This window comes from Psammomys obesus, unplaced genomic scaffold (assembly GCF_907164565.1).
Source record: "Psammomys obesus unplaced genomic scaffold, mPsaObe1.curated_primary_1811, whole genome shotgun sequence".
Classification (NCBI taxonomy): domain Eukaryota; kingdom Metazoa; phylum Chordata; class Mammalia; order Rodentia; family Muridae; genus Psammomys; species Psammomys obesus.
In genome coordinates this window covers 2,187,304-2,208,508 of record NW_026585643.1, presented here as the reverse complement: position 1 = coordinate 2,208,508, position 21,205 = coordinate 2,187,304, and the positions used below count along the sequence as shown (strand labels likewise).

The following is a 21,205-nucleotide window of genomic DNA, read 5'->3' as shown; positions in this document are numbered from 1 at the left end:
CTCTTCACTGGATAGTTCAGTGTGACACAAACATATCTAAATTTGGAATTCACAAAAAATTAAGTTTTAAAAAAATGATTAAATTAAGGAAACAGCCAGCAGGGGTGAGCCACAGGCTTTCCCCTGAGCCCCATTGTCCGCTTTCCCCAGGAGGCCTGCAGGGCCCCAGGAACATCCAGTGTAGACACCCGACCCTGCTCCATCAGTCCCCTGCGTTGCAGGTCTACCTGGAACACAGCCAGAGGAGGTGAGCTACAGGCTTGCCCCAAGCCCCTTCAGCTGCCTTCCTTAGGAGGCCTGCAGGGCCCCAGAAACATTCAGTTTAGACTCCTCCTGGCCTGTTCCTTGCCTTCCTGGTCCTCTGGGAGCACAGCCAGTAGAGGTGAGCTGCACACTGTCCCCTGAACTCCATTGTTAGGCCCATAGCTCTGACTCCCTTCACGAGGAGGCCTGCAGGAACATTCAAATCCACCTGGGGTACAGCCAGGTTGCTTCCTGAACCCCATTGTCAGGTCCAAGGCTCTGACACCCTCCTGAGGAGTCCTGATCTCAGCTAACACTGAGACCAACCAGATGGCAAAAGGCAAGCATAAGAACACAATCAACAAGAGCCAGGGCAATATGGCACCACCACAGAGGCCTGCTATTCTACTACAGCAAGCCCTGGATATCCCAACACAGAAGCACAAGAAGATGGCCTTCAATCCAACCTTATAAAGATGTTAGAGGTCTTTCTACAAGAAATGGATAAATCTCTTAAAGAAACACAGAAAAACACAATCTAGCAAGTGAAGGAAATGAATAAAATGGTTTAAGACCTGCAAATAGAAATAGAAGCAATAAAGAAAACACAAACTGAGGGACTCCTGGAGATGGAACACAGGGAAGAGAACAGGAATTACAGACGCAAGCATCACCAACAGAATACAAGAGATGGAAGAGAGAATCTCAGATGTAAAGATCCGATTGGAGAGATTGATATATTAGTCAAAGAAAATGTTAAATCTGAAAAGTTCCTGACACAAAACATTTAAGAAATCTGGAATACTATGAAAAGACTGAACCTAAGAATCATAGGAATAGAAGAAGACTCTCAGCTCCAAGGCCCAGGAAATATTTTCAACAAAATCTTAGAAATAAACTTCCATAACCTAAAGAAAGACATGCCTATAAACATACAAGAACCCTACAGAACACCAAATAGATTGGACCAGAAAAGAAATATCTTCTGCCAGAAAATAATTAAAACACTAAAGGGACAGAACAAAGAAAGAACATTAAAGCTGCAAGGGGAAAAAAAGCCAAGTAACATATAAAGGCAGAGCTTTCATAGTTACAGCTGACTTCTCGGCATAGACTCTGAAAACCAGAAGGGCCTGGGCAGAAGCACTGCAGACTCTAAGAGACCACAGATGTCAGCCCAGACTACTATAACCCAGCAAAACTTGTAATCACCGTAGATGGGGGGAAAACAACATATTCCATGACAAAACCAAATTTTACCAATATCTATTTACAAATCAAGCCCATACAGAAGATACCAGAAGAAAATGCCAACCTAAGGAGGTTAACTACACTCAACTACATAACACCATACCTGCAAAACCAAAAGAAGGGAAACACAAGCACTCTCTCTCTCTCTCTCTCTCTCTATATATATATATATATATATATATATGTACTTGAAGCTCAAGTTAGAGCAGTAAGACAACTAAAGGAGATCAAGGGGATACAAACTGGAAAGGAAGAAGTTAAATTACTGCTATTCATAGATGATATAATAGTATATATAAGTGACTCCCCAAAATTCTGCCAGAGAACTCCTACAGCTGATAAACATCTTCAGCAAAGTATCTAGATACAAAATTAACTTAAAAAACTCAGTAGCCCTCTTTTATACAAGTGATAAACAGGTAGAGAAAAAAAAATAGGGAAACAACACCCTTCACAATAGCCATAAATAATATTAAAAAAATCTTGGTGTAACTCTAGCCAAGCAAGTAAAAGACCCAAATAACAAGAAATTCAGGTCTTTTTTTTTTTAATTCAGGCCTTTAAAAGAAGAAATTGAAGGAGATATCAGAAGATGGAAAGATGTCCCATATTCATGAATCAGTAGGATTAAAATAGTGAAAAAGGCCATCTTACCAAAAGCAATCTACAGATTCAATGCAATTCCCATTAAATTTCTAATGCAATTTCTTATGGGCTTCAAAAGAGCAATTCTTAACTTCAAATGGAAAAGCAAAAAAACAGGATAACTAAACCAATCCTGTACAATAAAAACCTGGAGGAGGTATCACATTGTATTGGCATAAAAACAGATTGATAAATGGAATTAAATCAAAGACACAGAAACAAACCCACACACCTACGAACACCTGTTTTTTCCACAGGACAAGATTATTCAATGGGAAAAATAAAGCAGCTTTAAAAAATGGCCCTGGTCTAGCTGGATGTCTGCATGTAGAAGAATGGAAATAGATCCATATTTATCACCCTGCACAAAACTCATGTGCAAATGGATCAAATACATCAACATATAACCGAGTACACTTAATCTACTAGAAGACAAAGTGGAAATGACCTTGACTATATTGCTACAGGAGACTGCTTTCAGAGCAGAACACCAAAAACTCAGGCCCTAAGATCAAAAATTAATAAATGGGACCTCCTGAAACTGAAAAGCTTCTGCAAGGAAAAGGACACTGCCAATAGGACAAAACAGAAACCTGCAGATTGGAAAAAGATCTTCACCAACCCTACATCCCACAGAGGGCAAATATCCAAAATATATAAAGAACTCAAGAAATTAAACACCAACAAACCAAATAACCCGATTAAAAAGTGGGTTACAGTGCTAAACAGAATCCTCAACAGAGGAATTGCTGATGGCTGAGAAGCACTTATAGAAATGTTCAATTTCTTTAGTCATCAGGAAAATGCAAATCAGAATGACTCTGCGATTCCATCTTACACAAATTTGTACAACCACTTTGGAAATCAATCTGGCAGTTTCTCAGAAAAATTGGGACTAGTTCTACCTCAAGATCCAGCTATACCAGTCGTGGGCATACTAAAAAGATGTTTCACCATACCATAAGGACATTAGCTCAACTATGTTCATAGCAGCTTTATTTGTAATAGCCAGAAACTGGAATCAATCTAAATGTTCCTAAACCAAAGAATGAACAGAGAAAATGTGGTACATTTACACAATGGAATACTACTCAGGTGTTAAAAACAAAGACAATCATGTAATTTGGAGGCAAACAGATGAAACTAGAAAAAATTATCTTGAGCTAGGTAACACAGAAAGACAAACATGTCATGTACTCACTTATATATGGATATTAGTCATAAAGTAAATGGTAACCATGCTACAATCTACAGACCCAAAGAAGCTAACAAGAAGGATGCAAGAGAGGGTGTTTGATTCTTACTCAGAGGGGAAATAAACTAGACATCCGAAGCAGATGGAGGGAAGGAACTGGGTAGGAGAGGGGTTGGGTATGGGATTAGGGGTGCAGATCAGGTATAAGAAGGACAGTGGGTTGGGGGTAGAACTCGGAGAGAAAATGAAAATCCATGGGAGGGTGTCTCTGGGATGGGGAGGCTCCCTGGAGTCTACGGGGGTGGCCCCAGCTGAGACTTCTAGCAGCAGGAGATATGGAACCTGAAGTTGTTACCTCCGATAGCCAGCTAGGACTTCCAGTGTAGGAGTGGGACTACCAACCCACCCATAAAACCTTCGACTCAAAATTTGTCTTGCCTGCAAGAAGTGTAGGGGTAAAGATGGAGCAGATATTGAGGTGATATCCAACCAGCGACTGGCCCAACTTGAGATCCCCCCCATGAGAGAGAGCCAACCACTGACAATATCAATGATACTCTGCTTTGCTTGCAGACAGGAGCCCAATATAACTGTCTTCTGAAAGGCTTCATCCAGTGGCAGATGAGAACAAATACAGAGACCCACAGCAAACACTAGACAGAGCTTGGGGAGTTTTGCAGAAGAGTGTGGGGAACAATTGAGTGAGCCAGTAAGGTCAAGGACACCACAAGAAGATCTACACAGCAGTCATGTTTTAAAATACTATTAAATTCTCTATATTCTAACAGCGCCATGAGTATATCTGGTACGGTTCAGAAGACAGTGTGTGAAAATGGGAGATAGTTGAAAAACCTGTGGTTTTCAGTGTACCTCATGCGGAGCCCTCATGGAAAAAGGTGAGCAGGAGAAAGGGAAGCAGAGAGGCTTTAGCTTGCTTGACATTCAAACCATGGGCCCCGCCACTCCAGCTGGAGTATAAGACAGTTCACAGTGACCCATGTGACCCTAGGAAGTCCCTCACACAGCACCCTTGGTGAATTATGCCTTTTTTGCCTTCTCTCTTACATTACATCCTGACCATAGTTTCTCCTCCCTCTACTTTTCCAAGTGCCTCAGATGCAGACTCAGAAAAACCCAGCATCTCCCTCAGATTAACTCCTCTCCCATTTTCCTTCAGAAAAGGGCAGGCTTCCTAGGGATACCAACCGAACACAACTCAGCAAGTTACAATAATACTAGACACAAACATTCATATCAAGACTAGATGAGGCAACCTAGTAGAAGGAAAAGGGTCCTAAGAGTAGGCATGCCCACTCCCACTGTCAGGAGTCCCACAAGAACACAGCCTAGGAGTCTCCAAGCTACTTTGTGTACATACATGCAGAGGACCAGGCTCAGACCCACACAGGCTCTGTGATTGTCATTTCAGTCTCTGTGAGCCCCTATGAGCCCTGCTTGGTTGGTTCTGAGGGCCGTGTCCTCCTAGTGTCCTTGACCCCTTCGGTGCCTAAAATCATTTCTCCTCCTTTTCAGAGATGGTTCCACCTAAAGTTTGGCTCTGAGTCTCTGCATCTGCTTTCATCAGTTGCTGGAGGAAACCTCTCTGACGACGACTGGGCTAGGCACCCACCTATGAGTACAGTAGAATATCATTAGGAATCAATTCATTGACTTCTGTTTTTACGGCCAGTTGTGTTTGGCTCTATCCTTGCCTCTGGGCTATACAGCCTCTGCTTCTTGATCATCAGGCAGTGTCAGGCATGGGCTCCCTTTTGCGGTATGAACCTCATGTTGAACCAGACATTCCATGTTGGCCTCTCTGCATTTGGGTGTTCTCACTCAGGATGAATTTTTTTTAACTTCCATTCATCTGTCTGCAAATTTCATGATGTCATTTTTGAACAACTGAGCAATACTGCATTGTGTGAATGTACCACATGTTCTCGATCTGTTCTTCTGTTGAAGGACATCTAGGTTGTTTCCAGTTTACAGCTATTATGAATAAAGCTACTATGAACATAAATGAGCAAGTCTCCTTGTGGTAGGATGGAGCAGCCTTTGAGTATGTGCCCAAGAGTGTTAGAGCTGGGGGTTGAGTTATATCAATTTCCAATTTTCTGCGAAACTGCCATATTGATTTTCATAATGGTTGTATACATTTGTACTCCTGCCAGCAATGGAGAAGTGTTTTCCTTGCTTTGCATTCTCGCCAGCATGAGCTGTCACTTGTGTTATTGAGCCTATTACTTCTGACAGGTGTAAGATAGGATCTCAAAGTAGTTTTGATTTACATTTTCCTGATGACTAAGGATGTTGAACATTTCTTTAAGTGTTTCTCAGCTATTTGAGATTCTTGTATAGAGAATTCTCTACTTGGATCTGCACCCCATTTCTAATATGATTCCTTGGTTTGGTTTCTTGAGTTCTTTGAATACTTTGGATATTAGTTTTCTGTCAGGGCTAATATCACCCCCAAAATCAGTACAGGACATACTGAGACACCAAATTCTCAGCACAAAGGAGATGTATTCCCCCAGAAGGCCAAGGGAAGTGGGGCTTCCATGGAAGCAGCAGCAGCAAGTGCAAGCAAGCAAGAAAGGCAAGAGAAGCCAGAGAGAACAGGTGTTTCTTCAGGAGTCAGGTTTTAAGTGGTAAAAGAAGAATCGGTGCTGGGGTCAGCTGTAAATCCTTATTAGACATCTTAGCTATAGTCTCAGAAATGAGTCAGTGGCCAAACAAGAGAAAGGACCATGGCAACTTAAAAATATAATCTAATAGTTTTTAGCAATGGGTAAAATGGTAAAAGTCAAAACCCATTGGTGCCATGTAGCCATGCTCAGGCGTGATAGAGCTGTTCCTGAGGTTGGTGAAAATCTTCCCCCATTCTGTAGGCTTACATTTTGTCCTATTGGAGGTGTCCTTTGCATTACAAAAGCTTTATAGTTTCGTGAGGTCCCACTTGTTGATTGCTGATCTTAGTGCCTGCGCTATTGGTGTTCTGTACAGGAAGTCGCTGTTTTCCATCGTGTAGCATCTTCTGTGATTTTTTTTTTTTGGTAATGTCTTAAAACTTCAGAAAGAAATAAACCACATGTTCTGTTTCACATGTGAAATAGTATAGTGTAAAGAAAGAACAAGAGAACAAAAAAAGGCTAAACATACGGAAAAGACAAAGAAGTGAACATGCGTGGAGGACATGAGTTCTGGACATTTGTTAAACTAATTGTTCTAATTCTGTAATGGATTCTTTTTTTGGTTTCGTAGTGAATAAGCAGTCAAAATATATTCTGAACTGAAAGTGCAAAATTTAATGTGATGTTTCATAGCTTTCATTCTGAATGCTGATTTTAACTGAAGAGACGTTCATTGAGTATTGTGGACTCCGAGTATGGTTAGTTTTGCTGTGTTTTTCTTTCTTTCCAGGGTTTTCTTAATAATGAGTTTTATGGGTTGGGTAGTGGAAAGGAGTTTGGAAGAGATTGGGATAGAAAATCATGATCAGAATATATTGTATCCAGGAACTTATTTTCAATTACAAATGGTATCTTAACAAGGGTAAATGGCAGAAGCCATTCTATTTTTATAGACTAGCTCAGGGGCCCTGTGGGCTGCACATGGCCCAGAACTGCCATAAACACAGCCATTTAAAAATCGTAAGCTCAGTAAAAACATGATTAGACTTTGCGCGCGCGCGTGTGTGTGTGTGTGTGTGTGTGTGTGTGTGTGTGTGTGTGAATTTCCTTTGTAACTCTATTGTGTGGCTCTTCTTCATGAACTTTGTAGAGGATGAAATGTTTCAATGTTGGACAGAAAGAATGTAAGCGTTCTCTTGATGTTGGTACACATACGTGACTGCCATTTTGGTGGCAGTGTGAGGTTGCCAGTGTTTCCTCTTCCAACTGCAGACAGCCTCGCTGGCACCGTAAAGTTTGTACCTGCTCCTTGTCACTTAGAAAATAAAACGCAGAGATTATCAATATCGACATGTAAATATTTTAAACTACACTTGCAGACAGTGGGTGTGTAGCGGTGTCTGGAAAACAAGTAAACATTCTTTTCTGGACATTAAGGGCACACACACCTCAGCCACACACCCCTCACACACACAGCTCCCCACACCACGCTTCACTTGGCACTGCAGCAGCTGAGATGTTGAAATACTCAAGCCAGTTTTCATAGTAAAAGGAAATATAGTTCCTTATCTATTATTCTTTTTAATCACAGCATGGCTTCTACACCATCATAGAGAAAACAAGTAAAAAAAAGGGGGGGGGAGAGAAGAAGCTGACAGTGGAGGCACACACCTTTAAACCCAGCACTGGGGAGCTGAGGCATGGCGGTCTCTGAGTTCAAGTCCAGCCTAGTCTACAGAGAGTTACAGATCAGACATGGCTACACAGAGAAACCCTGTCTCAAAAAAATCATAAAAAGACAAAGGGAAAAAAAGACAAAGGGATTCATAGTATCAACAGCAGATCATGTAATCACCGGACTGAGCTCATGCCTAAAGCTGGGGCTTGCAGAGGACATCAAGAAAATTTGTACACAGAGAAGGTCTCAGTGGGAATGGGCTGAGATTGAGAGGGGACAATCCTGAGTGAAAATGATCAAAATATATTGAATACATGTATGAAGCTGTCAAAGAATAAAACATAAATGTTAAAAGAAATTTTGAGGGCAGCTCAGGCTTCATGTGGGTCCATTAGTAAGGGGAGCAGGGCCTGTCTCTGACATGGACTCTGTTGCCTGCTTTTTGATCACTTCCACCTGACAAGACTGCCTTGCCAGGCCACAGGGGAAGAGGTTGAACTCGGTCCTGATGTGACTTGATGAGTTGGGATATGTGGGTAGGGGAGCTCCCCTTTTCTGAGGAATAGGGAAAGGGGCAGGTAGAGTGGGACTGGGAGGAGAGAAAAGCAGGGGGCTACTACTGGGATATAAAGTAAATTAATTATTAGGAAAGAAAATTTGATGCAAAAAGTATTAAAAATGAGTAACATCATATAAATCATCATTAGAACTAAATTTTATAAGTGTCATGGATGAAATCATCTCCAGGGCCAGGAATTCCTAAAGAGTCCTCATGCTGACTCTGGTGACCTAATGTACATTTCAGGAGTAGAGGACTCATCTCAGCAGAGGACATTATCACAACATTATCAAGTTGCTCAGAGTGGCTGGCACAGAATTTGTACCAGAACTTGACAACGAACACCGACTTACCTACTGGGCCTTTTAGTGGATTTCACTGCTCGTTTCATCTTTAAGGGAAAACCAACTTGTCAATACCAAGTTTCAAACCATAAGTGTTCCACATGAAGGTGGAATCATGGAGACCTCAATTTAAAGCAAATAATTCTATGCATGTCAACAGAGCTGAATACAGTTTGTGGACAGTGATGCAGCCTTGCCTTGCTCTTCCATTTGACATGAGAATCTGAAAACACATTTCAAGATTTCCAGAAATATTGTCACAATTTTGGTATACTCAAAAGTCCATTTTCAGTTGAGATAGATAGATAGATAGATAGATAGATAGATAGATAGATAGATAGATAGATAGAACCTGCTGATTTTCAGATGGAATGCGGAGAACTGCAGTTCTCATTCAAACTAAAAAATATTTTTGATCATATCCAATCATGACCTTTGCGGGGCTTATGTAGGTCTTTCTCAGAGACAAATGCTCACCCAGTTTTCAAGCCACCACTATGTTACAGAAGCTACAGCTGTGAGCAACTAGTTTCAAGAACTGAGCACACAGGACTGGAGAGATGGCTCAGATGTCATAGCAGCACACACTGCTCTTGCAGAGGGCCTGAGTTCAGTTCTGTGCAGCCATGGTGAAAAGCTCGTGGCCAACTGTAGCTTCAGCTTTTCTGGTTTCCAAGGCCACCTGTACTCATTTGCACATACCTGAAGCTGTGACTGGAAATCAGGATCCCAGGTGGATCCCTGGGTTGCCTGGATGTGCCCCACCCCTTCACACATACCCTTGTTCTCGGGGAAAGACCAGCCTGCCTCACTCAGAGCTGGCCTTACACAGCTCTCACCATCTTGTGCTCTAAGCTCAGATTCTCAGCTCCCTCCAGTCCAGATCAGCCTTTTCAAGGGCTGTATCCCTGCTCTTTCTCTCTCCTGGATCTAGATCATTAAATCATCATCCAAGATCTTAACAAGGTCCTTGTTTATCTATAGAAAATGGTAGACAGAGTTGTTGAAAATACCCTTGGAGTCCTCAGCAGAGAAGCCAATGCTGATCTGCCCTGACCCAGTGGGAGTTTAACGGGTTCCTAAGGAGGGATGAAATGAGTGGGGTGGGACAAGAGATGTGAAGAATGAAGACCAAGACAGGCTGTCTCATCAAGGTATGGTTATTTGAAAATTTTCACACAACTTTATAGGGAGAAGGCAGCGAAGGGGAAGGATAGTTTATTTTTGCAGGAGATAGCAAAGTGTTTTATGGTGCAAGATACTGCACCTGCAAGATACTGTAGGAATGTTAACTAAGAGAGATACCACAAGAATGTTTCCTAAAGATATCTCAAGTATGCTCCAAGCCCAACGAGCAGATGTTCTCACATAAATCTCTCACCCATGACCTTAAGTCCTAGTGCAGCTGTTGGTAACTTTGGCTCCCAGCACTGATCTAATCTCACTGAGCATTAAACTCAATCCTGAAGCTCTTGCCCCAGAGAAAAATGGCAATATCTAATAAACAGGTACCTACACGTGTTTTTGGGATTAATTATTGCACTAACTATGTATGATAGTAGCACGTGAGCCCTGGACATGGGGCAAAGATTTGCCTTGAGATTCCCCTGTGACTTCACAGCAGTTTCAGGAGAGTCAGAGTGAGTTAAGATTAACTCATCAGACTATTTCAAGAGATTGTTCCGCGGGGTGATCAGTCACCCAAAGCTTGTGACAGGATGAACTGCGATACTGGCCGGCCATATATGGAGAAGCAGCGACTGTCACTGAGTACTGTGTAACTGTGGGAGGATGTCCTGCGATGCAGGCCATATATGGAGAAGCAGCGACTCTCACTAAATACTGTGTAACTATGGGAGGATGTCCTGCGATGCAGGCCATATATGGAGAAGCAGCGACTCTCACTGAGTACTGTGTAACTATGAGAGGGTGTTTGTAGTGCTATAGTTGTTAGGATAAATTGGTTGTCAGTATAGGAAGAAAGAGAGAAAGAGAGAGAGAGGAAGGGAGGAAGGAAGGAAGGAAGGAAGGAAGGAAGGAAGGAAGGAAGGAAGGAAGGAGAAAAGAAAGGAAGGAAGAAAGGAAGAAAGGAAGGAAGAAAGGAAGAAAGAAAGAAAGAAAGAAAGAAAGAAAGAAAGAAAGAAAGAAAGAAGAAAGAACAGAAAACAAAATAGATCCTACCAGAATGCAAAGGGTGTATGGGTTAGAAAGGACACACTTCTCTCGCAGTGCAGTCACTGTGGGCTTCCTGGGGTCTCAGGCCTCCTCAACCACTGTCTACATGCTGGGTATTATCACAGCCTAGCTCATAGAAGGTCAATGTGGTGACAGTGTCATCTTGACCCAAATTGATGCCAATCAGAAGCCGAGGTGCAGAGCTTTAAAATGCCTGTGAGCCCACGGAGCACAAACCTGCTTCATCCCCTTCCCAGGGCTGGGTCTCCTCTGCCCTCCTCTGCCTGAGCAGCCATTCTGGGAAGATGCCACCAGTCCTGATTCTCCTGACCTTTCTCCTGCCACTTGGAGCTGGTGCAGGTGAGTGAACACCCCTGTCCCAGAGCGGCCATCCATGACCCCTCTGCTGTCCTTCTGCCCAGCAGTTGTCAGGAATTGTCCTGACTGCACCCAGGAGCTTTCTGAAACTCAGGTCCCATGCCAAACCCAGACTTGGAAATCTGACACTGGCTAGATTCTCAACAAGGTCTGAGGAAGGGAGGTGCTCTCAGAAAGCTTAGTGGGCACTAGCTTCTCCCAGCTTTTCTTCACAACCTGGAGACTGGATCATCCTGAGAAAGAAATGTAGCAGAGACTGCAAAGATACAAAATTTACATCACTAACTTACTTGAGCCCAGGGAAAGGGCAGCTTTAAGGAGCAGCATGCAAGCAGATGAGGCTACCAGCTCAAGAACATGAGCATCATGTATGAACCTCCACCCTCAGCTTCTGAAGAAAGAGCCCAGGGTGCCTAGAACCCTGCCCTGCACACTGCGCTAGCTCTGAGCTGTAGGTGCCTCTCTACCTCTTCTTGTAAGGCCCCAGCTGTTCCATCCCTTCCGGCACACTACTCCAATGTCCTCCAGGCTCTGAATCCCAACAGCCCTGCACCACCAGCTCTCTGGATAACCAGAAGTCACTCATCCATGCAACCAAAAGCCTTTACTGAGAGCCCAAGATGTGTTGGGCACCAGAACAGGAGACTCTTAGAAAATCCAGTTCCATAGGGCTTGTGGGTAAAAGGTGAGGAAATGACACCAATCAAGATTAGAGGGGTGAGGGTGATTCACTAACAAAAGAAAACCAACAGCAGGTCACCCAGGGTCCCTCAGCCTTCAGCATGATGAAGACAGAGCTTATCCCTCCATGTATTTGTAAAGCAGAGCCTGGAGAACAATGCTGCCCACCCCTTCTCAGAGCAGGGCTCTGAGGCTCAAGATTCAGCAAAGATTATTCCATGTGCAAGGAATCCTGTCTGCAGCAGCCTTGGGGACTATAGATATCATCCACAATCATCCCCTTCATAGATCTTCCCTTGTGATGTTATCTGCTGCTCCCAGACACCCTATATTCTAGCCTTTTCTTTCAGAGGAGATCATTGGAGGCCATGAAGTCAGTGCTCACTTCCGCCCCTACATGGCATATGTTAACTTGTGAATGAAGATGAGATTAAATATAGTTTAGAGGCTTCCTGGTGAGAGATAACTTCCTGCTGACAGCTGCTCACTGCAAGGGAAGCTGAGGAGGAGCTAAATTTTCTGAGACCCCCACAGGATCTTTCGTCCTCCCACTGGAGCTCACTAGAAGGCAGCGCTATGAAAATGCAAGTCTGATAAGAGGCAAATTTGAAGTCAAGGGATAAGAGGTCAGAGCTAGTAGCACCCTTGAGCTGATCACCTGCACTGGACAAACTAAAGCAGTTGTTGACTTGACAGTTCATACTAAGAGTCAACACAAATTTTGGAATATTGCCTAGAAGGAAGAGGGAGCCTCCAAGAGTCTCATGTCCTTGAGAAACAGAGAGCTGTAAGTCAGACACCAGGCCCTCCTGTGTCCTCAAGTCCCCTCAGCTAGAGTCCCACATCTCTCATATCTACTCTGCTCTCTGCACAGCTCAATGACAGTCATGCTGGGGCCCACAAGATCAGAGAACAGGAGAAGACACAGCAGATCATTCCTGTGGCAAAAGCCATTCCGCACCAGAACTATAATCCTAAAGTCAGCTCCAAAGACATCATGCTGTCAAAGGTGAGAGCTGTGCCCTCCCCACCCACACTCCTCCACTCACCCCCCACCCCAGCCCTGCTGTCTGTGCCTCTCTAGTGCTCTTGCCCTGCTCCTCCTGCTCTGATCCTGCTTCTTCCTCCCTTCCATCCTGGCTTTCAGTGTAATTCAGAGCAGCAGACTCCCAGATGAGCTGGTCTCTCCTGCCTCTTCTCCATCAGCTGGAGAAGAAGGCCAAGATGACGACAGCTACCAGGACCCTCAGCCTGCCCAGCCACTATGACCCTGTGAAGTCAGGATGTGTGTGTCCTGTGGCTGGTGGGGGCTAATGACCTTCAATGCTACTTAAAGAACTACTCACCTTCCCCAGGAGAGGCTGAACTGGTCATCCAGGAGGACCAGGAATGTAAAGGACACTTCCATCCCTCTTCTAATACCATGAAGATTTATGCTAGAGACCCAAAGAAAGCAAAGGCTGCTTTCAAGGTGGGGTTTAAGCATTTAACAGACAAAATGCAAAGAGAGTTGAGTCTGGGAGAGGACTTAGCATGAGAATGGCCACACCTCAAGCCTCAGCTCAGGGAAGGGACAGCCCTGTAGGTCTCCTGTTAGTCCCTGGTGTGGGTGTGGCAAGAGTGGAGGGTGTTATGAATTACCCAGAGCATCCCTGAGGACTTCAGGCAAAGCCTGGGATGGAGCTAGAAGGAAAAGTCTGGCTCCCTGAGCTCCGATGCTGAGGGAGGTTGGAAAGCCTGCCCTGCCCCTGGTCTGACAGCCTTGCCAGGAAGATGTAGGGTGTGGGAAGCTGCTTTTGGCATGGCTATTTTGGCTTGACTCTAGCTCAGCCATTTTAGAGGTCATCGCCATTTTCTTTACTAACCAAGCTTATAGTTTCTATTTCTCTGCCAGCTAGGACATTCCCATAAATTAGATGACAGGCTGTTGCTGTGGGAAACTTTAGGAGTTTGGTACTTGGAATTCTGCTTCCTGGCCTTTGTAGATATGGGTCTAATCTAAAGTTCCATTTCTCAGGGACGACTGTCCTTGACGGTCCTTGGGAGAGGGGTGTTCTGTTCCTGAGAACTACATGGCAAGTTCTGTGCAAGCCTAGGAACCAAATAGCAATTTTTGTGTAGCCTTGACTGAATCCTCGGACACCTTGCCAAATGCCCCAAACACTGATAATGTGAGGAGATTCTTTTTGATTCTTTGCTATATAAGTGTATGCTTTGGGGGCAATCCAAGATGGCGGTGCCGGGATGACTTTCTTACCGGCAGCACAGCAGGATCAGCACAGTGACCAGCCCTATAGGTCTCCTGTTAGTCCCTGGCGTGGGTGTACTCAGAACTCTCGGCCCTAAAACACAAGCGATTGTGTTTCCCAGGTGAGAGGATACCCCATGGTGGGGGATTCAATTAGCTTCAATTCACCCAGCTAAACCGTGGAAGAGGTCCCAGTTCCACCAGGTGCTTGGTCGCCAGCCCAGAGCCACATGCCAGTGTGCTCTGATCACTATCCCAGACTGAACTGTGGGCACCACAACATCAGAGACAGAGATTTCCAGTCGAGAGATAACCCCACGGTGCAGGAAACGATAGGGACAGACATTAGGTCACCCAGACAATCCTTGGAAAAGACAGCTAGCCCAGAGCCAGCACCAAGGGACCCAGGCACCGGCACCGAGTCCTGTCTGCACACCTGACTCGCTGCCCCAGACAGAACTATGGGCTCCAGGGAACTGGAGACTGAGTTTCTCTGTCAGGTACAAACCCACAGGGAGGGAATCAGCTGGTCTAATGTCAGAGCACTCAGCCGATACCAACTTAAAGGAGAGCCCTATAGGAATACAAGAGGCTTACAGAACACCTAATAAATTAGACCAGAAAAGAAAATCTTCCCGTTACATAATAATCAAAACAGTAAATATACAGAAAAAAAAAAAAAAAAAAAAACAAAACTAAAAGCTGCAAGGGAAAAAGGCCAAGTAACATATAATGGCAAACCCATCAGAATCACACCTGACTTCTCAACAGAAACTATGAAAGCCAGAAGGGCCTGGATGGATATCATGCAGACCCTAAGAGAACATAGATATAGTAGAACATACATATAGTAGAACATACATATAGTAGCCCAGGCTACTATACCCAGCAAAACTCTCAGTCCTCATATATGGAGAAAACAAGATATTCAACTACAAAAACAAATTTCAACAATACCTACACACAAATCCAGTGTTACAGAAAATACTAGAAGGAAAAAATACAACCCAAGAAAACTAACTACTTTCAAGAAAACACAGGAAATAAATAACCTCACTACAGCAAAACAAAAAGTAGACAAACATACAAACGCACTACCACAGCCAACATCAATATCAAAGGATCTAACAGCCACTGGTCATTGTTGTAAGAAGTTATTAATATTTACTATTGGTTTGTCTTCTGGTAATGCTACTGTTAATCCTAAACTGTATGACCAAATCACCACACAGAGACTGGGTTTTTAGTTAACCTAGAACACAATGCTGAGCAATATTTACTCCCTCCTAAACCTACAAGCCCTCAGTTTCCTAACATTTAGATTTCCCACATTATACTTGCTTTTTATGAAACCTTAGGTCTGGTTCATGCTCCAAGTCCTCCAAGATCTCTCCTCTAGCTCTGCCTCCTAGCTCTCCTCTCTCGTCCCTTCTCCTCCCACTCTTTCCTGCTCTCTGGATCCTCCCCTCTTTCCTGTCCTCTGGCTCCTCCATTGCACAACATTGTATCTAGTTGCTTTATTTTGTCCTGTTTACACAGAGTTGAGACAGGATGCTTATAATGAGTATCACAATGCAATTTCCGAATTGAAACGGGAAAGTTGGGAGTGGGGAAATCAGAATTTGAATTAACAAGGGTAAGGCTTATACATTTTAAAAGAACATTATACCAACAGGTCATTAATCTCCTTCAACATCAATGGACTCAATTCTCCAATAAAAAGACACAGACTAACAGAATGGATGCGTAAACAAAACCCAGCAATCTGTTGCATACAAGAAACACACCTAAGGCACAAAGATAGACATTACCTGAGGGAAAAGGGCTGGAAGATGGTTTTCCAAGCAGATGGACCCAAGAAGCAAGCAGGAGTAGCCATTCTAATGTCTAATAAAATAGACTTTCAACCAAAATTAATCAAAAGAGATAGAGAAGAACAGTTCATACTCATCAAAGGAAAAATCCACCAAGAAGATATCACAATCCTGAATATCTATGCCCCAAATGCAAGGGCACCCACATTTATAAAAGAAGCATTAATAAAACTTAAACCACACATAGATCCCCACACATTAATAGTGGGAGACTTCAACACCCCACTCTCAACAAAGGTCAGGTCATCAAAACAGAAATTAAACAAAGAAACAATAACTCTGACAGAGGTCATGAATCAAATGGACCTCATGGACATCTACAGAACCTTTCACCCAAACACAAAAGAATTTACCTTCTTCTCAGCACCTCATGGAACCTTCTCCAAAATAGACCATATAGTTGGTCACAAAGCAAGACTCAACAGATACAAGAAGATTGAAATAATCCCTTGTATCCTATCTGATCACCATGGACTAAAGCTGGACCTCAACAACAACAGAAATAGCAAAAGGCCTATACACACATGGAAACTAAACAACTTGCTACTCAATGACAGCTGGGTCAGAGAAGAAATAAAGAAAGAAATTAAAGTCTTCCTAGAATTCCATGAAAATAAAGGCACAACATACCCAAACTTATGGGACACAATGAAAACAGTGCTAAGAGGAAAGTTCATGCCACTAAGTGCCTTCAAAAAGAAATTCGAAACATCTCATCCAAGCAACTTAATGGCACACCTAAAAGCCCTAGAAAAAAAAAGAAGTATACACACCAAAGAGGAGTAGATGGCTGGAAATAATCAAACTCAGGGCTGAAATAAATCAATTAGAAAAAAATAAAACAATTCAAAGAATCAATGAAACCAAGAGCTGATTCTTTGAGAAAATCAACAAGATAGACAAACCCTTAGCAAACTAACTAAAAGGCAGAGAGACACCACCTAAATCAACAAAATCAGAAATGAAAAGGGGGACATAACCACAGACACTGAAGAAATCCAAACAATCATTAGGTCTTACTTCAAAAGCCTATATGCCACAAAATTTGAAAATCTAAATGAAATGGACAATTTTCTTGACCGATTCCACTTGCCAAAGCTGAATCAAGTACAGGTAAATTGGTTAAATAGTCCTATATCCCCTAAGGATATAGCTGTCATCAAAATTCTCCCATGTAAAAAAAGCCCAGGGCCAGATGGTTTCAGCGCATAATTCTACCAGACCTTCAAAGAAGAGCTAACACCAAATACTCTGCAAACTATTCCACAAAACAGAAGGAACACTACCAAACTCATTCTATGAAGCCACAGTTACCTTGATACCTAAACCTCACAAAGCCCCAACAAAGAAAGAGAATTTCAGGCCAATATCCCTTATGAACATCGAATCAAAAATACTCAACAAAATACTTGCAAACTGAATACAAGAACACATCAAAGATATCATCCACTATGACCAAGTAGGCTTCAGCCCAGGCATGCAGGGGTGGTTCAGATACAGAAATCCATCAATGTGATCCACCACATAAACAAACTGAAGGAGAAAAACCACATGATCATCTCCTTAGATGCTGAAAAAACATTTGACAAAATCTAACATTCATTCATGTTTAAAGTTTTGGCGAGATCAGGGATACAAGGCACATACCTGAACGTAGTAAAGGCAATATACAGCAAGCCTATGGCCAATATCAAACTCAATGGAGAGAAACTTAAATCAATCCCACTGAAATCAGGGACAAGACAAAGCTGCCTACTCTCTCGATATCTCTTCAACATTGTTCTCGAGGTCCTTGCTAGAACAATAAGACAATTAAAGGAGATCAAAGGGATACAAATTGGAAAGGAAGAAGTCAAAGTATCACTATTTGCAGATGATAAGATAGTATGCCTGAGTGACCCCAAAAATTCTACCAGGGAACTCCTACAGCTGATTAACACCTTCAGCAAAGTGGCTGGATACAAAATTAACTCCAAAAAGTTAGTAGCCCTCCTGTATAAAAAGACAAAAGGGCTGAGAAAGAAATTAGGAAAACAACACCCTTCACAATAGCCACAAAGGATATAAAGTACCTTGGTGTGAACCTAACCAAGCAAGTCAAAGACTTGTATGAAAAAAATTTCCAGTCTCTGAAGAAAGAATTAGAAGAAGATATCAGAAGATGGAAAGATCTCCCATGCTCATGGCTTGGCAGGGTTAACATAGTAAAAATGGCCATCTTACCAAAAGCAATCTACAGATTCAATGCAATTCCCATGAAATTACCAACACAATTCTTTACAGACCTGGAAAGAAAAATTCCCAAGTTCATATGGAATAACAAGAAACCCAGAATTGCTAAAACAATCCTGTACAATAAAAGATCTTCTGGAGCTATCTCCATCCTTTTCTTAAGCTGTACTATAGAGCAACAGTTATAAAAACTGCAAGGTACTGGCATAGAAACAAAATGGTGGGTCAATGGAACCGAACAGAAGACCCAGAAATAAACCCACACACGTATGGACACCTGATCTTTGACAAAGATGCCAAAACTATACAATGGAAAAAAGATAGCATCTTCAACAAATGGTGCTGGTCTAACTGGATGTCTACATGTAGAAAAATGCAAATAGATCCATACTTATCACCCTGCACAAAACTGAAGTCCAAGTGGATCAAAGACCTCAACATAAAACCAGACACATTAAATCAGTTAGAAGAAAAAGTAGGGAATACCCTTGAACTCATTGGCACAGGAGACAACTTCTTGAACAGAACACCAACAGCACAGGCTCTAAGAGCAACAATCAATAAATGGGACCTCATGAAACTGAAAAGCTTCTGTAAAGCAAAGGACACTGTCCTCAGAACAAAACGACAGCCTACAGATTGAGAAAGGATCTTTACCAACCCTATATCTGACAGAGGACTAATATCCAGTATATATAAAGAACTCAAGAAGTTAAACAGCAACAAATCAAGTAATCCAATATAAAAATGGGGTACAGAGCTAAACAGAGAAATCTCAATAGAGGAATATAGAATGGCAGAGAAACACTTAAAGAAATGTTCAGAGTCCTCAGTCATCAGGGAAATGCAAATGAAAACTACCCTGAGATTTCACCTTACACCCATCAGAATGGCTAAGATCAAAAACTCAAGTGACAACACATGCTGGAGAGAATGTGGAGAAAGGGAACCCTCCTCCACTGCTGGTGGGAATGTAAACTTGTACAACCACTCTGGAAATCAATCTGGTGCTTCCTCAGACAACTAGGAATAGTGCTTCCTCAAGATCCAGCTATACCACTCCTAGGTACATATACAAAAGAGGCTCAAGTATACAATAAGGACATTTGTTCAACCATGTTTGTAGCAGCTTTATTTGTAATAGCCAGAAGCTGGAAACAATCCAGATGTCCCTCAACTGAGGGATGGATACAGAAATTGTGGTACATCTACACAATGGAATATTACTCAGCAATAAAAAACAAGGAAGTCATGAACTTTGCAGGTAAATGGTGGGAACTGGAAAGGATCATCCTGAGTGAGCTATCCTAGAAGCAGAAAGACACACATGATATACACTCACTCATAAGTGGATATTATACATATAATATTGGATAAACCTACTAAAATCTGTACACCTAAAGAAAATAATCAAGAGGGAGGACTCTTGCTAAAATGCTCAATCCCTATCCAGAAAGGCAAAGATGATGGACATTAGAAGAAGGAGAAAAGAGGGAACAAGTCAGGAGCCTGACACAGAGGACCTCTGAAAGGCTCTGCCCTGCAGTCTATCAAAGCAGATGCTGAGACTTATGGCTAACCTTTGGGCAGAGTGCATGGAATCTTATGAAAGAAGTGGGAAACAGTAAGATCTGGAGAGGACAGGAACTCCACAAAGAGAGCAACAGAATCAAAAATTCTGAGCACAGGGGTCTTTCCTGAGACTGATACTCCAACCAAGGACTATGCATGGAGATAACCTAGGACTGCTGCACAGATGTAGCCCATGACAGTTCAGTGTCCAAGTGGTTTCTATCGTAATGAGAACAGGGACTGTCTCTGACATGAACTGATTGGCCTACTCTTTGATCACCTCCCCCTGAGGGGGTAGCAGCCTTACCAGGCCACAGAAGAATACAATACAGCCACTCCTGATGAGACCTAATTGACTAGGGTCTGAAGGAAGGAAAAGAAGACCTCCCCTATCAGTGGACTTGGAAAGGGGCATGTGTGCAGAGGGGGTAGGAAGGAGGGGTTAGCAAGGGAGGGGGGAGGGAACCACAGGTGGGATACAAAGTGAAAAAAGTGTAATTAATAAAGAATTTTTTAAAAGTGTATGCTTTGCCTTCAATAAATGAGACTTAATCAGACTCTGGTCTTGTCTCCATTCTTCACGTCTCTTGCCCCCACTATTCTAGCCCCCTCTCTTAGGGTCTCGTTTGCCTGAACTGGAGGACAGGTCAGTAGGGAGAGCAGGGCCAGAGGGAACCAGGCTCAGTGCTTCCTTCCTCTGCCCACAGGGTGACTCTGAGGACCCCTTGTGTGTGACAACAGAGCTTATGGAATTTTTGCTTATGGAAAAGAGAAAGGCACCGCTCCATCATCTTCACTAAGATCCCCTCTTTCGTGCCTTGGATGAGCAGGAACAGGAAGCTCCTCTAACAGGTGTTAAGCCACCTGTGCCCAACCAGCTTGTCTGGCCACAGGCAAGAACCCTTGGAGAGGGAAGCAAAGGGTTACTCATGATGAAGAATCTCCTGAGTGCACATACCTCAGGTTCTTGGTTGTTGGAGCGGTGTTATTGCTTGTGCACCGTAGCTGCCCGTGACCACCGATAGTAACCCCCTACACAAGGGGCTGGGAATTAAAAGAGTCAGAGAACATGAAGGAGGGACACCAAGACAGTGCTCTGATGAAGGTGCCATCCTTATTACAGAATAAGCCATTTATATTGGCAAACCACAAGGGACTTTCCAAGTAACCATAGCAACCTTAACATCAAAGACAAGGTTATTCCTTGACAACATCCAAAAGAAACTTATCCAAGCAGGAAGCTTAACCAAGCCAAACAGGAGGTGTCTGCTGAAAAGAACAAGAAGAGCAAGTCATCATGACTTGCAGGCATGTAGCCACCTCAGGTCCAATGGAATGGCTACCTCAGTGCAACTCTCTGGTCCAGGCAGCCTCTCCTGTCAGTTCTGGCCTTTGCTTCCTCCTCCTTCCCCAGCCCCTTCTCTTACTGGAACTTCAGGCTGCACAATTCACACATACTCATCCCCCTACGTGGTGGGGGTTATGGCTTGTTTCTTT

The 21,205-nt window shown here is 43.1% G+C and overlaps 1 pseudogene; it reads left to right on the top strand.

The window, feature by feature from the left end:
* Nucleotides 1–11,028: 11,028 nt before the first annotated feature.
* Nucleotides 11,029–20,557, top strand: LOC129684379 (granzyme E-like; annotated as a pseudogene).
* The last annotated feature ends 648 nt before the right edge of the window (nt 20,558–21,205 follow it).